Source organism: Microtus oregoni, unplaced genomic scaffold (assembly GCF_018167655.1).
Source record: "Microtus oregoni isolate MIOR12 unplaced genomic scaffold, Mior012 000003F_ref0000135, whole genome shotgun sequence".
NCBI classification, from domain to species: domain Eukaryota; kingdom Metazoa; phylum Chordata; class Mammalia; order Rodentia; family Cricetidae; genus Microtus; species Microtus oregoni.
Window position 1 is genome coordinate 8,295,549 of NW_024543062.1, and position 12,946 is coordinate 8,308,494.

A 12,946-nucleotide genomic window follows, 5' to 3' on the forward strand; every position below is an offset into this window, starting at 1 on the left:
CTGTATAGTAAGAACAAATCTCCATGGCTAGATAACCACTTGGTTTACAAAGAGCAGCCCAGTTCTCAATACCAGTGGCCAGGCTCTTTCTTCTTCTCAGAGAGTTTTCCTGAGCCCGGGTCTCGATGTGCTGACCTTGAATTCAAACATTCTCCTGCTTCAATCTCCTGAATATTGAAAATGTCACAACCCTGATCAGGCCAGGTGACACACACCTAGAATTTTTGTCTTCAGGAGGCTGACAGGAGAATCAATCAGTTCAAGGGCAGGCACAGGCCAGCCTAGGCTGCATAATGAAACCTGGTCACAAAACAGCAAAAACAAGTCAACCCTAGGGGAGAGCAGTAGGACAACTAAAGCCAAAACTGAAGCTCAAAAGAGTGATGTATGTATCCTGCCAAAGTGGCAAGACTCAAACCCAGGGCCGTCCCCACCAGTTAAGCTTCCCTTTGTGCTTCCATTATTCTCCTGCATGGCTAGGCTCCGAGCTAGCCTCTGAAGTTCTATGGTTCCATTTCAAACACACAGCCGCTTTCACTGAAGTGTCCCTGAAATCCTCAATCCTGGGTACTCACTGGCTTACACAATGCTGAATCGTCTTGGGAAAAGAAAATTAGGGGGGGGGGGGGGGGCGGGACAGTCCAGGTCAAGTACCGGAAAGATGCCTCGCTCCTGCCGTCCCGCAGATCTCGACTTCTCACCCAGTTGCTCCCAAGAGCTCCGGGTGTCACTGCTGCTTCAAGAGAGCCTGACAAAGGTGTGTCGCAGACACTGTCCCGAGAGGGTGACTGCCCCAGGGATGCAAGCTGGACGACTCCAGGCTACCTGATTGCTGCCGGATCCTATTCTCCTCATAGAGCTCATTCTAATGTGAGTGGGTTTTATAATCTGCTGCCCCCAAAGTCCCGTCGCGCAGGTGGGGAAACTGAGGCTTGGAGAGGGAATGTTGCTTTGCCTGAGAGAGGAGTCGAGAGGACCGGATCCCCACCCGCAGATGCAAAGATCCGACCCTCAGGTAAAAGCCGCTATAGGGAGGCGTCTGGAAACGACGAGCCTCAATACTCCCCGCGACAGGTTAGGTCGTGGTAGGAAGCACCACCCCAAGAGAAGGGCCGAGGTGGGAAGTCTCGCCTTCCGCACGGGGAGAGACGCGCGGAGATCCGGCCTAAAAACCCTCTCCGGAGTCACCAGCCGGGTAGTCGTAACGACAGGAGGTGACCCGGAATCGCGGAGCCTCCCCCCCCGAAGTCTCCCAACCCTCACTCACCCAGCGCCCCTCGGTACCGACCCGCTCACACACCGCGCGCGGCCGGGTAGATCTCTGAGGCACTGGGGCCGGACGCAAGCCCGCACCACTGGGGCGCTACCACCATTCCCGAAGGCTGAGGGGGTGGGGCGTGGCCGGCACAGCCGAGACTCCGCCCACAAGACCCGCACGCGCGCGCTCTAGAGGACGGCCTTCTTTCCTTTGCTCCCCTGCCAAATCTGCGCTTCTTGGTACGGTCCTAGTGGGTCACGCCCCTAAACTCTGCTCGGAAAGCCCCGCCCCTAGGTCGAGCTCTCCGTTCCTAGGCCACGCCCCACTTCGCTCCTCAGAGAAGCCCCGCCCCCAGGCCATGCACGGGTGCCTAGGTTACGGCACGCCCCTCTCGAAGAGAGCCCTCCCAGTCCTGGGCTTAGAATGGAGGCTGATTCCGGCACCGTTGGCCCAGGGGTTCCCGACTGGGATTTGAAAGTTAGCCGGCAGGAGGGAGGAAAGTGGCTAGGGAAGAGGTGAAGGCAACAAGGTTTGGAAATCTGGATGCCAGCAGCCGTGCTTGTCATCCCAGCGCTCAGGAGGCTGAGGCTGGAGGATTGCGAGTCGGAGACCAGCCTACGCTGTTACAGATCGAGGACCAGGAGAGCATAGGCTACCAAGTGAGACCTGCCTCCAAAATAAAAAAGAGGCACAGCAGATGTAGCTCAGCTGGTGCAGCTCTCACCTAGCGTGCAGGAAGCCTTGAATTCCATCCCAGCACTGCATAAACGGAGCAAAGCGGAACAAGTCCCAGCACTCAGAAGACTGCAACAGGAGAATCACCCTTAGCTACATAATGAGTTTATGGCCAGCCTGAGCTACTCGTAACGGTCTCAAAAAACAAAAACAAAGAAACAAACAAACAAAAAAGAAAAACCAGAAAATTCAGCTGTATTGAAATTAAGAATCCCACCTCTGCCCCCTACAGGTTTGGGGTAACAGGAACATGAGAATTGGGTGACTGAACAATCTTTGTTCCTAAGGGCAAGAGTGAGTGCGCTGGACAGCAAAGACTATCTTTACGACTGTTACTATTATTAGCAAAGGTTACCCAAGATGGCTCTCTAGGTAAAAGGTGCTTGTTGTTCAAGATGACTCAGTCTGTGCTCGGGAGGAACAGCGGAAGGAGAGAACTGCCTCCCTCTGATTGCCCTCTGACACATGTATGCCACTTGCACACGCACTAATAAAAAGTAAATGCAATAAAAAATTTTTAATGTTCTGCTGTGACCCAGCACTGCGGAGGCAGAGGCAGGAGGATCTCTGTGTATTCAAGACCAGCCTGCCCTGCATAGAGAACTCTAGGCCAATCAAGGCTATATAGTGAGACTATCTCCAAATAATAGTAACAGTAATTAGAAGAAGATAGGCTTTACTACAAATTCCTCTTGGACCAGTGAGCAACTTCTTTCAGAGACCTCTCTCCATCTTCATTAAATGTGTAATAATATATATATATATATATATATATATATATATATAAGCTTTATTATTGTTTTTCTTTTTTCCTTTCTTTCTGGCTGTACTGGAACTCGCTCTGTAGACAGTCTGGCCTCAAACTCAGAGATCCCCTGCCTCTGCCTCCCCAGTGCTGGGATTTAGAACGTACGCCGCCACCCCCCTCTCCCCCACATTATTGTTTTTCAAGCCAGAGCCTTATGTAGCTCAGGATGGACTCCAACAGGCCATACAGCCAAGACTGGCCTTGAGCTCCTTTCAGGCATGCTCGCCACATCTGGCCCTTTCCCCATTTAAGACAAGGATGGGCCTGTGAGATGTCTGAGCAAGGAAAGGTGCTTGCTGCCAAGCCTGACTGACAGCTTGAGTTGGATCCTGAAGATCCATAAGGATGGAGAGAAATGACTCCAGGAATTTATCCTCTAACTTACACACACACACACACACACACACACAGAAAATGTAATTTTAAAAATTTTGGTTTTTTTTTTTTTTTTTTTTTTTGGTTTTTCAAGACAGGGTTTCTCTGTGTAGTACTGGCTGTCCTGGAACTCACTCTGTAGACCAGGCTGACCTCCAACTCAGAGATCCACCTGTCTCTGTCCCCCAGTGCTGGGATTAAAGGCGTGCGCCACCACCAGCTGGCTTCAAAACTTCTTAAAACAGGCAACCATGAATAAAATAGTGTAATATAAAATCCTACAAAAAGAGATTACGATGGCACCCGAGGTTGCGATTCCTATGGCTAGGAAGGAACCAGTTTGACACAGAAAATGAATCTACCCCAGCAACAGGTTTGGTGAACTACAGACCTCAGGGTAGGGCTGGCCCAGTCCAACTAGGGAATGAGCAACAGGGGACTCTTACAGCAACCCATGCGATTGCTGCAGCAGAAAGCCATACCCGATATTTGTGTCATCCTTTCAACACCACTCGAATGCCTCCCGGATGCTCTGCTAAGCCTTGAAATCCTACTTCCTGCTTCTGCCTTTAGAGCAGAAATACAGATCTGATTGGGGTGAGGGACTTTTTTGTGGCTAGTTTGTCTTCCTCCCTCCCTCCCTCCCTCCCTCCCTCCCTCCCTCCTTCACTGCTGGCCAGTGAACCCAGGGCCTCTGAATGCTAGGCAAGGACTGTCTCTCCAAGCCCTGCCCCGGGCAACTCACTGGGGAATTCTAGGCAAGTGATCTATCACTGAGTCACACGGGTGACTACTTTTCACCTGACGCCAGTGCTCCTGGGTTCACATTTCACCTGGGTAACTCCAGACGCTTCCTGACTGTATGTGAGTTTCTCCTGTGCTCCTCAGCCAATGTCCTGGTCACTGCCCTTGCCTTCTGAAAATGCACAGTCAATAAATAGGTGGCGGCGGGGGGGAGGGGGGAACCTCACACTAATACACGCTCAGATTCTATATGGATAAAATAATCTTTTTAAAGGTGTGCACCACTACCACTTGGCCAAATATTTTTAGGGATGTCATAAAAGTTAGACTTGGTGATGAATAGCGATAATCTCAGCACTACTGAGACAGAGGCAGAAGGATTATCTGTCCAGCCTAGTCTCTACAGCGAGTTCTAAACTAGTCAAGGTTATATAACAAGACCTTGTCTCGGAAAAAGAAAAAGGAAGAAGAGAAAAGAAATACCATGAATTGAGTGTGATGGTGAAAACCTGTAATCTCCGTGCTTGGGAGTTAGACACAGGAGGATTAGGAGTTCCAGAACATCCGGAGCTACATGAGGAGGTGAAGGCCGCTCTGGGCTATCAGAACTTGAAGAAAGGAAGGAAGGAAGGAAGGAAGGAAAAAAGGAAGGAAAAAAGGAAGGAAGGAAGAAGCAAGGTGGAAGAGGGAGGGAGAAAGGAGGAAAGAAAGAGAGAGATGGAAGAGGGAGGGAGAAAGAAAGAGAGGAAGGAAAGAAGGAAAGAAGGAAGGAAGGAAGGAAAGAAGGAAGGAAGGAAGGAAGGAAGGAGGAAAGGAAGAAGCTGGGTATGATATTTTGGGGCCAGCCTAGACTACATAGTGAGCTCTTACCTATAACTAAATATGGCTGGTGAGATGGCTCAGCAGATAGAGGAACATGTTGCTAAGCCTGACAACCTGAGTTCGATCCCCAGGACTCTCGGTGGAAGGAGAGAACCAACTGCCAAAAGTTGTTCTCTGACCTCCACACGCTGGCCACCGCACCATACACCCATCTATACACCAAACAAATGAGACAAATGTAAGGGAAACAAACAGATAAATACTTGATGTGTGTCAAAAATCAGCAAGCACGTTTTTCCAAAGACAACTAATTAGAAGAAAATATTTGCAACTACAAGCAAAGAGTATGTCCAGAATAAAGAGCCCCTGCTAATTAATTAAATAAGCAGGATTAATTAACGCAAGTAGGCAAAAGACAGAGCTCAGCACAAACTCCTCTAACTACATGAAGTTTCCCAGCATCGCACAGAGAAGTGAAGTAAACTAGAATTTGGCAAAGAGGTGGGCAGTGGTGGCGCACACCTTTAATCCCAGCACTCGGGAGGCAGAACTCTGTGAGTTCAAGGCCAGCCTGGTCTACAAGAGCTAGTTCCTGGACAGGTTCTAAAACTACAGTGAAACCCTGTCTCAAAAAAATCAAAATCAAAATCAAATAAATAAATAAATAAATAGAATTTGGCTGAGAGGTTGTGCTTCTGCTGGGCTATAACCAAATGCGGACGTTTAATGATACATGGTTAGTGAAGGTCTTCAGAAACAGGTCTGTGTTTTATTATTGCTAAATCTGTAAGTAAGGAGCGTCTAGTTATTTAAAAAAAACAAAAAGACAGGGACGAGAGCTTATTGATGATACACACAATTGGTACATTCTGCCATAATTGCCCTTCTTTAATGGGGGTGGGAAGTCAGCCAGTAAAGGCACCTGCAGCCAAGTCTATTGACGTGAGTTCGATACCCGAGAACCCACAGGTAGCGGGAACAATGATGCCTACAGATTGCTTTCTGACTTCCACGGCATACACCATGGAGTACGTATCCTGGTGTGTGTCTCCCCACACAAAGAAATAGCATAGTTTTTAAATTAAATCACAGTTCATATTTCTCAATTTTAAGAAAAGATACGCCTAAGGGCTGGTTACAGACACTAGCCGTCTGCCAACCCCCCACCACTTGCTTATCCTGGCTGCCCAGAGGAGATCAAGACTCACCCCATTTTCTCCTTTCTTTTGGTTCTTATTCCAAGCTAACCAATTAGTGTTTTGTTTGTTTGTTTATTTGTTGGCTTGCTTGTTTGTTTGTTGCGGGGCTTGATGACTCCTACAGAGACACTTTAAATTGGTATTTTTGTGACTGCTTTTGTCCTAAGCTCCATTTTTGTTTTGTGGGACTGGGGATTGAACTAGAACCTTCCACCTGCTAGGCCGGTGCACAGCCTGACACCAAGCTATAGCCCCAGCTCTCTTTTTGAAAATGTTTTCTTCTGGGGCAGGGTCTCACCAAGTTACTCATGCTAGGTTTGAACTCACTGTAACCCAGACAGACCTTTAGATCTTTGCTCCTCCTCCCTCTGTCCCCTGAGTAGCTAGAATGACGGGCCTTTGTCACCAGGGCCGGCTCTATCCCCGAGTTTTGTTGTCAGGTTTTGTGTGTGTGCATGTTTACTATTTTTACCTATTTTAGTGTGTGTGGGGGGGTGTGGGCATTGGTGTCCATGTGCTACAGCACGCGTGTGGCGGTCAGAAGACAACTCGCAGGAGTCGGCTCTCAACTTCCACCATGTTGCTCCCAGAAACTGAACTCAGGCAAGCATCCTTATCTGCTGGGCCACCCCCTATGCCTGATATTTTAGGTGCTGACTCTGATGTCATCGAAGACTTATGTTTTTTTTGATTGGTTGGTTGGTTTGAGTCAGGGTCTTGTTATATAGCCCTGACTGGCCTAGAGCTCACTGTGTAGACCAGAACTATATTTAAGTCTTGCTCATATATATATATATGATTAAGGTTATTGAACTCACAGTTCACCCTCACTTCCACATCTTTCCAATGTAGTCGTTTTGATATCTAACTTAATTTAGTTCCTCTTCGTCATCCTGATGATTAATGCAGCAACCTAGACCTTTAGCTTTTGAGCCATGAGCAGTCGCGCTATCTCTTACCGTTACGCAACATAGCCCTTGCCCCTAGCTCTGTCCCCATCTCTGCCTCCAGGTTCTACTATCAGGGCCTCTGTTTGCATTCTGGGGTTTCACAGGGTTTGTGCTCTAATACGCTTTCTTCTTCATGGTCTGATAGCTGGAACCTAAAGGTCAAGTCAACAAGCAGTGTGGACATTGCTGTCACAGCGTACCTGTGTAAACAATATCTCAAACCATCCCTGAAATCAGAGTCACAGTGTGCTTTCTCTGCAGTCCTCCTCTGCCTAGAGGTTACCTGGTACTTTAGAGGATCCAGTGGAATAAACCTCAACTGGTACAGCCCCTGCCTAGAATCCCCCAGTGAGGGGCTGGGGTGTGGCTCAGTGGTAGAGCCCCTGCCTAGAATCCCCCAGTGAGGGGCTGGGGTGTGGCTCAGTGGTAGAGCCCCTGCCTAGAATCCCCCAGTGAGAGGCTGGGGTGTGGCTCAGTGGTAGAGCCCCTGCCTAGAATCCCCCAGTGAGGGGCAGGGGTGTGGCTCAGTGGTAGAGCTCCTGCCTAGAATCCCCCAGTGAGGGGCTGAGATGTGGCTCAGTGGCAAAGCCTTTCTGTTTGTGAAGCCCTGGATTCAATCATTAGCATTGAAAACATAGCTATAAAGGAAAGGCATGGATTTTCCTTGAACCTGGTTCTGTGAAACTTTTCCAGGGACAGACCCCTTCCAGTGTTGACAATTCTGTGTCCTGTCCTGATTGGCTAATGCCATTCTTATCACACATGCTTAATCTTATTTGGTGAATCAATGGGTCCACTAGGTCTAGAATGCAGAGGCATTGGAGACCTGGCTTCCACTTGGATCTCCATAGCTTTCCTCTATGAAGTAGTAAGAGTCCAAAGGGAAGCCAGACCTGGTGGCCCGTGTGTCACTTTCGGAGGCTGAGAAAGGACGATCAAGGTCAATCTGGGCAGCACAGTGAGTTCTAAGGTAGTACATACAGAGACCTTGTCTAAAACATGGGGTGGGTAGGGATGGGAAAAGAACTACAGGAAGAGCCAAAAACAAGAAAGAACAAAGTCATCCAAAGCCATAGTGATCCCCGCCCCCTTGGCAAAGTAACTGGAGGTACACAGCTTAGGCCTGGGTGTCAGCCTAGTGGAAGGACTGGACTGATGCCATCCCAGAACATGCCACTGTCTCTAGGAGAGAAGGACTGTTTAGCCCAAGACTCTGTGGATGCTTGTGTTTTTTGTTTTGTTTTGGTTTTGGTTTTTTGAGACAGGGTTTCTCTGTGTAACAGCTCTTGTTCTCCTAGAACCCCCTCTGTAGACCAGGCTGGCCTCAAACTCACAGAGATCCATCTGCCTCTGCCTCCCGAATGCTGGGAGTAAAGGTGTGAGCCACTACCACCTGCCTTGACTCTTGTCTCTTTTGAATCCTCACCATCAAACAAAGGGGGGAAGAGGCTGTAGGTACAGGCGTGGCAGTCAGAAAGACTGCTCAGAAAATGGCAAAAGGGGCCACAGGATAGTAGATCTGTTACCTCACTCCAGTTCTTAGAGCGCCTACAGTGGAGCTAGATGGTCCTCTAGCAGACCATAGCAAAGCACTTTCCTTTGCAGCAGTGGAGGAGGAACTCAGGCTATCATTCAGGCTAAGCGGGTGTTCTACCACTGAGCCACACCCCAGCCCCTCACTGGGGGATTCTAGGCAGGGGCTCTACCTCTGGACCACACCCCAGCCCCTCACTGGGGAATTCTAGGCAGGGGCTCTACCACTGAGCCACACCCCAGCCCCTCACTGGAGGATTCTAGGTAGGTGCTGTACTGCTGAGATGTAACATGTCCTAGATATCATAGCAAATCTCTCTGAAATACACACTCGACAGAGAAGTCCAGAGGTTCAGAGAATGGGAGGGATCCACCCAAAGATTCTCTGCCTAGTGAGTGCTCTCAAGGTCCCCAGTCTGATAGCTGTGTCAAGTTCCTGAACTAGAAGGTATCTTAAAGTCCCCAGGTGACGGTGTCTCATCTAGTAGACATTTCAAGGTCCACCAACTATTAGATCATCATGATTTATGTTGTCAGTCTGACAGAATCCCCAGTGAGCTGGGTGATGGGCACGCCTGGGAGTGATTATCTTGTTCTGGTTAACTGAGGTGAGAGGACCTCTGCCCATTGTGGGCAGTGCCATTTCCTGGCTGGGATCCTGGGGTGTCTAAGTGGGTTAAGAGAGCTGAGTAGCAGCGTGCATTTATCTCTGCTTCCAGATGGTGGGTGTAGTGGACTGTGCCCTTGAACTATGAGTCAGAACAACCCCCTTCTCTCTTTAAGTTGCTTTTATCAGAGTATTCTTTATCACAGCAAAAGCAGCAGAAGAAACTGTGACATAGGTGTTTCAGGATTGCCAGCTAGACGTTCTGTGTACCCGACCTGATTACTAACAGTGGGCTGGCAAAGCATCTCCCAGCTATCCCTGCTCTGCTCTCCCTGCAGAGCCTGCCTTCCCCAGGGCCTGAGTGTGGGATCTACCCTCTAGGATTCCTGCCCCAGCCCCCAGGGAGTGTCTCTGTGTTCCATGCTCGCTTTGGAGACATTCTCTTTCTCACGGGGCACAGCTTCTATGCTCTCAACCAGGGGGTCCTCTCCGGCTGTGATTCTCACGAGCCCTGTTTCTGACAACACACCTCTCAGCTCCTCTCACATCCTGGCCTCTTTTTCTGTCATGGGTACATAGAAGCTTCAGATACCCTGAACCCATGGTGCGTCTCTAAGGTTGGGTACACGGTCCTCTTCTACATCTCAGAAAATACCAGCATATTTGGCTGAAGAGTGCGTGGTCTTCATATGAGAAGAAAGAGGGGCCCCAGATTAACATGATTGTGTTAACGTCCCTTGTAGATGCCAAAGGGTGTGGTTGGTTTTTAAGAAGTATAAACTAAGAGACAGGGTGGTAGACTAGCTCTTGTAGACCAGGCAGGCCTCGAACTCACAGAGATTCTCCTGTCTCTGCCTCCCGAGTGCTGAGATTAAAGATGTGTGCCTGCCACCACTGCCCAGCCAGAGTGGTAGGCTTTCAAAGGCAGGAACAGCTCTGTACATTCAAAGCCAGCTAATGCTACACAGAAGATCTCTTCTTTTCAAACCTGGGGGCTGGAGAGATGGCTCAGTGCATAAGAGCACTGGCTGCTCTTCCAGAGGACCCAGGTTCAATTCCCAGCATTTATATGACAGCTTACAACTGTCTGAAACTCCAGTTCCAGGGGATCAAATACCCTCACACAGACATACAAGCAGAAAACACCAATGCAAATAAAATAAAAATAAGTAAGTCAATTAAAAAAAATACAAACCCAGGCTGGGGAGTTACTCCAAGTTACTCCGTCAGTAAAATGTTTGTATTGCAAGCATGGGACAAGCATAGGATGAGGTAGATCCTGGCCCTCATGATGTGGTGGCATGCACCTGTAACCCAGTTCTAGGTAAGCAGAGGCAGGAGGATTCTGGAGCTTGCTGCCTAACCACTCTAAGCTGCTTGTCAACCCTAAGCTGCTTGTCAAACGTCAGGCCTATTTGTTGTTTTGGTGTGACGTTCCTTCACAACCACCATCTTAGAAATTCAGCTTCTCCCTTTACAAAAAGATCATCCCCCCCGACCCCGCAAAAAAAAAAAAAGACCATTCCCACCTGACCTGTTGACTGTTTATATCCCTTCATGAGGGTGGGGTCACAAGACCCTCACCTGAGTATCTAGCCACTCCCAGCAACCTGTTATGTAGCTGTGCCTTAATTGCATGTGGCCTATTGGAGGGGCTGCTGTACATAGGCTGGGAAGAATAAGGGAGAAGGGTCTATCTATGTGTCTCTGCAGAAGTTCTCTTCCCTGCTGAGCAAAGATTTTCCATAGCCTTGTCAGGGAGGGCCACCCACACCCCTGCAAATTATCCCTTCATCTATGCTCTGTAACAAAGACCAAGAAGTTGGCTCCCCAAAGTAAACTTTGGTGAAATCATACCTCACCTTGTTATTAGGATTTGAGGAGAAGGGGTAGATCTCACGTGTCTCCCTCTGGGAAGGAAGCTTAGCAACACCTTGTTTCAAAAGAACAGGGTAGAGGACGTGGAGAGACGGCTGAGTGGCTAAAAACACTGACAACTCTTTCAAAGAGTCATAAATCAGTTCCCAGCATCCACATGGCCCCTTCCAGCATTACACTCCAGTCCCAAAGGATATCTGGTATCTGTGGGTACTGCAGGCTCATGCCACATTTACTACAACTATAGGCAAAACACTCATACATATAAAATAAAAATAAATATTTTTAAAAGGTGAAGGCTCCTGAGAAATGATACCTAATATTGATCTCTGACCTTTACACACACACATACGCACATCACACACACTACAATCTAAGCATGTGGCTAATGCCTGCAATTCTAGTATTTGGGAGGCTGGCTGCAAACTTGAGAGTAGCCTAATCTACATGAGTTCCAGGCTAGCCTGGGCTATAGAATGACAGAGAGAGAGAGAGAGAGAGAGAGAGAGAGAGAAAATTTTGCACTGTGAGATCCTGGTTTGATCCCCTGCACTGCATAAAAGCCCTCTAACACAGCTGTGAGAAGCTGAGAAGCTACCAGTAGGGCCAGTAAGATGGCTCAGTGGTAAGAACGCTTGCCACCAACCCTGGCCACCTATGTTCAATCCCACATGATGAGAGGAAAGAACTGACTCCCTCTACAAGATACCACAGAGGACCACCCGGGAGGAAAAACTAGATGAAATACAAATTCAAATGCTATCAGTGTTGCCCTGGAATGTGAGGGACGTAAGTCCGTGGAGTTACTTAGACTCACAAGGCTAGGATGACATCAAGGCCAGGCAACTTGAGTTAATAAAGTTCAGAGACCCAGGGCTGAAATCCTTCAGACATTCAGAAGCTCAACCACAGGTCTGGCCTTGGTCAAAGCTCTGCTCTGTTTTCCTTTGATAAGAAATCAGATTTTTTTTTTATTGTCAGCCAAAGGGAATGGGAAGAGAATGCTGCCCTCCCCCACTTCTTTTTAAATATTTTTATCCTTTGAAGTCAGTGTTTGGCCTGCATATATGTCTGTGCACCCTGTGCATGCAGTTCTTATAGCAGCCAGGAGAGGGCGTGAGATCCCCTGGAACTAGAGTTACAGATGGTGATGAGCTGCTCTGTGGGTGCTGGGAATTGAACCTGGGTCCTCTGGAAGAGTGAGAAGTGCTCATAACTGCCTGATTCATCTTCTCAAGCCTCCGTTGACTGCTTCTGCAGGGAGTTCCGAGGCTCCTCATGACAGACAGATGACATCGGGTGAAAGACAGCTTCCTTATGAGTCTTGTCATCAGAATAAAGGGGGGAAGCAGTGGGACTCACTTCCCTAACTTTCAGACCTTCCCTAACTCTACCAGCTCTTGGCCTCACGGGATCCTGAAGTCCGTGAGTGATTCTGGCTTTGTTCTGGGGGGGGGGGGTTTCACATGTGTGTGTGAGTGAACAGGTATGTGTGTGGTGCACATGTGTGTGAGGGTACCTATGTGTGTGCGGTGTGGGTGTACTGTTGTGGGGTGCACATGTGTGTGAGGGTACATATGTGTGTGCGTGGTGCACATGTATGTGGGTGCACTGTGTGGGGGTAACGTGTGTGGTGCACATGTGTGTGAGGGAACATGTGTGTGGTGCACACGTGTGTGAGGGTAACGTGTGTGGTGCACATGTGTGTGAGGGAACATGTATGTGGGTGCACGTGTGTGGGGGTAACGTGTGTAGTGCACATGTGTGTGAGGGAACATGTGTGTGGTGCACATGTGTGTGAGGTAAACGTGTGTGGTGCATGTGTGAGGGAACATGTGTGTGGTGCACATGTGTGAGGGAACATGTGTGTGGTGCACATGTGTGTGAGGGTATATATGTGTGTGGTGCACATGCGTGTGAGGGAACATGTGTGTGGGTGCACATGTGTGTGGTAAACATGTGTGGTGCACACTGTGTGAGGGAACATGTGTGTGGTGCACATGTGTGTGGTAAACGTGTGTGGTGCACACGCGTGTG

General features: G+C 48.8%; 1 protein-coding gene across 2 annotated transcripts in view; it reads right to left on the bottom strand.

Moving 5' to 3' along the window:
- Positions 1 to 1,379, bottom strand: part of LOC121446138 (NADPH--cytochrome P450 reductase) — a 43,050-nt gene extending 41,671 nt beyond the window's left edge. Inside the window, exon 1 of one of the 2 annotated variants that reach the window (XM_041648553.1) lies at positions 1,268 to 1,379. The gene's annotated coding sequence lies outside the window, so the exon portion shown is untranslated. The remainder of the gene's footprint in view (positions 1 to 1,267) is intronic. The other variant, XM_041648552.1, reaches the window with a different exon arrangement.
- Positions 1,380 to 12,946: the final 11,567 nt, after the last annotated feature.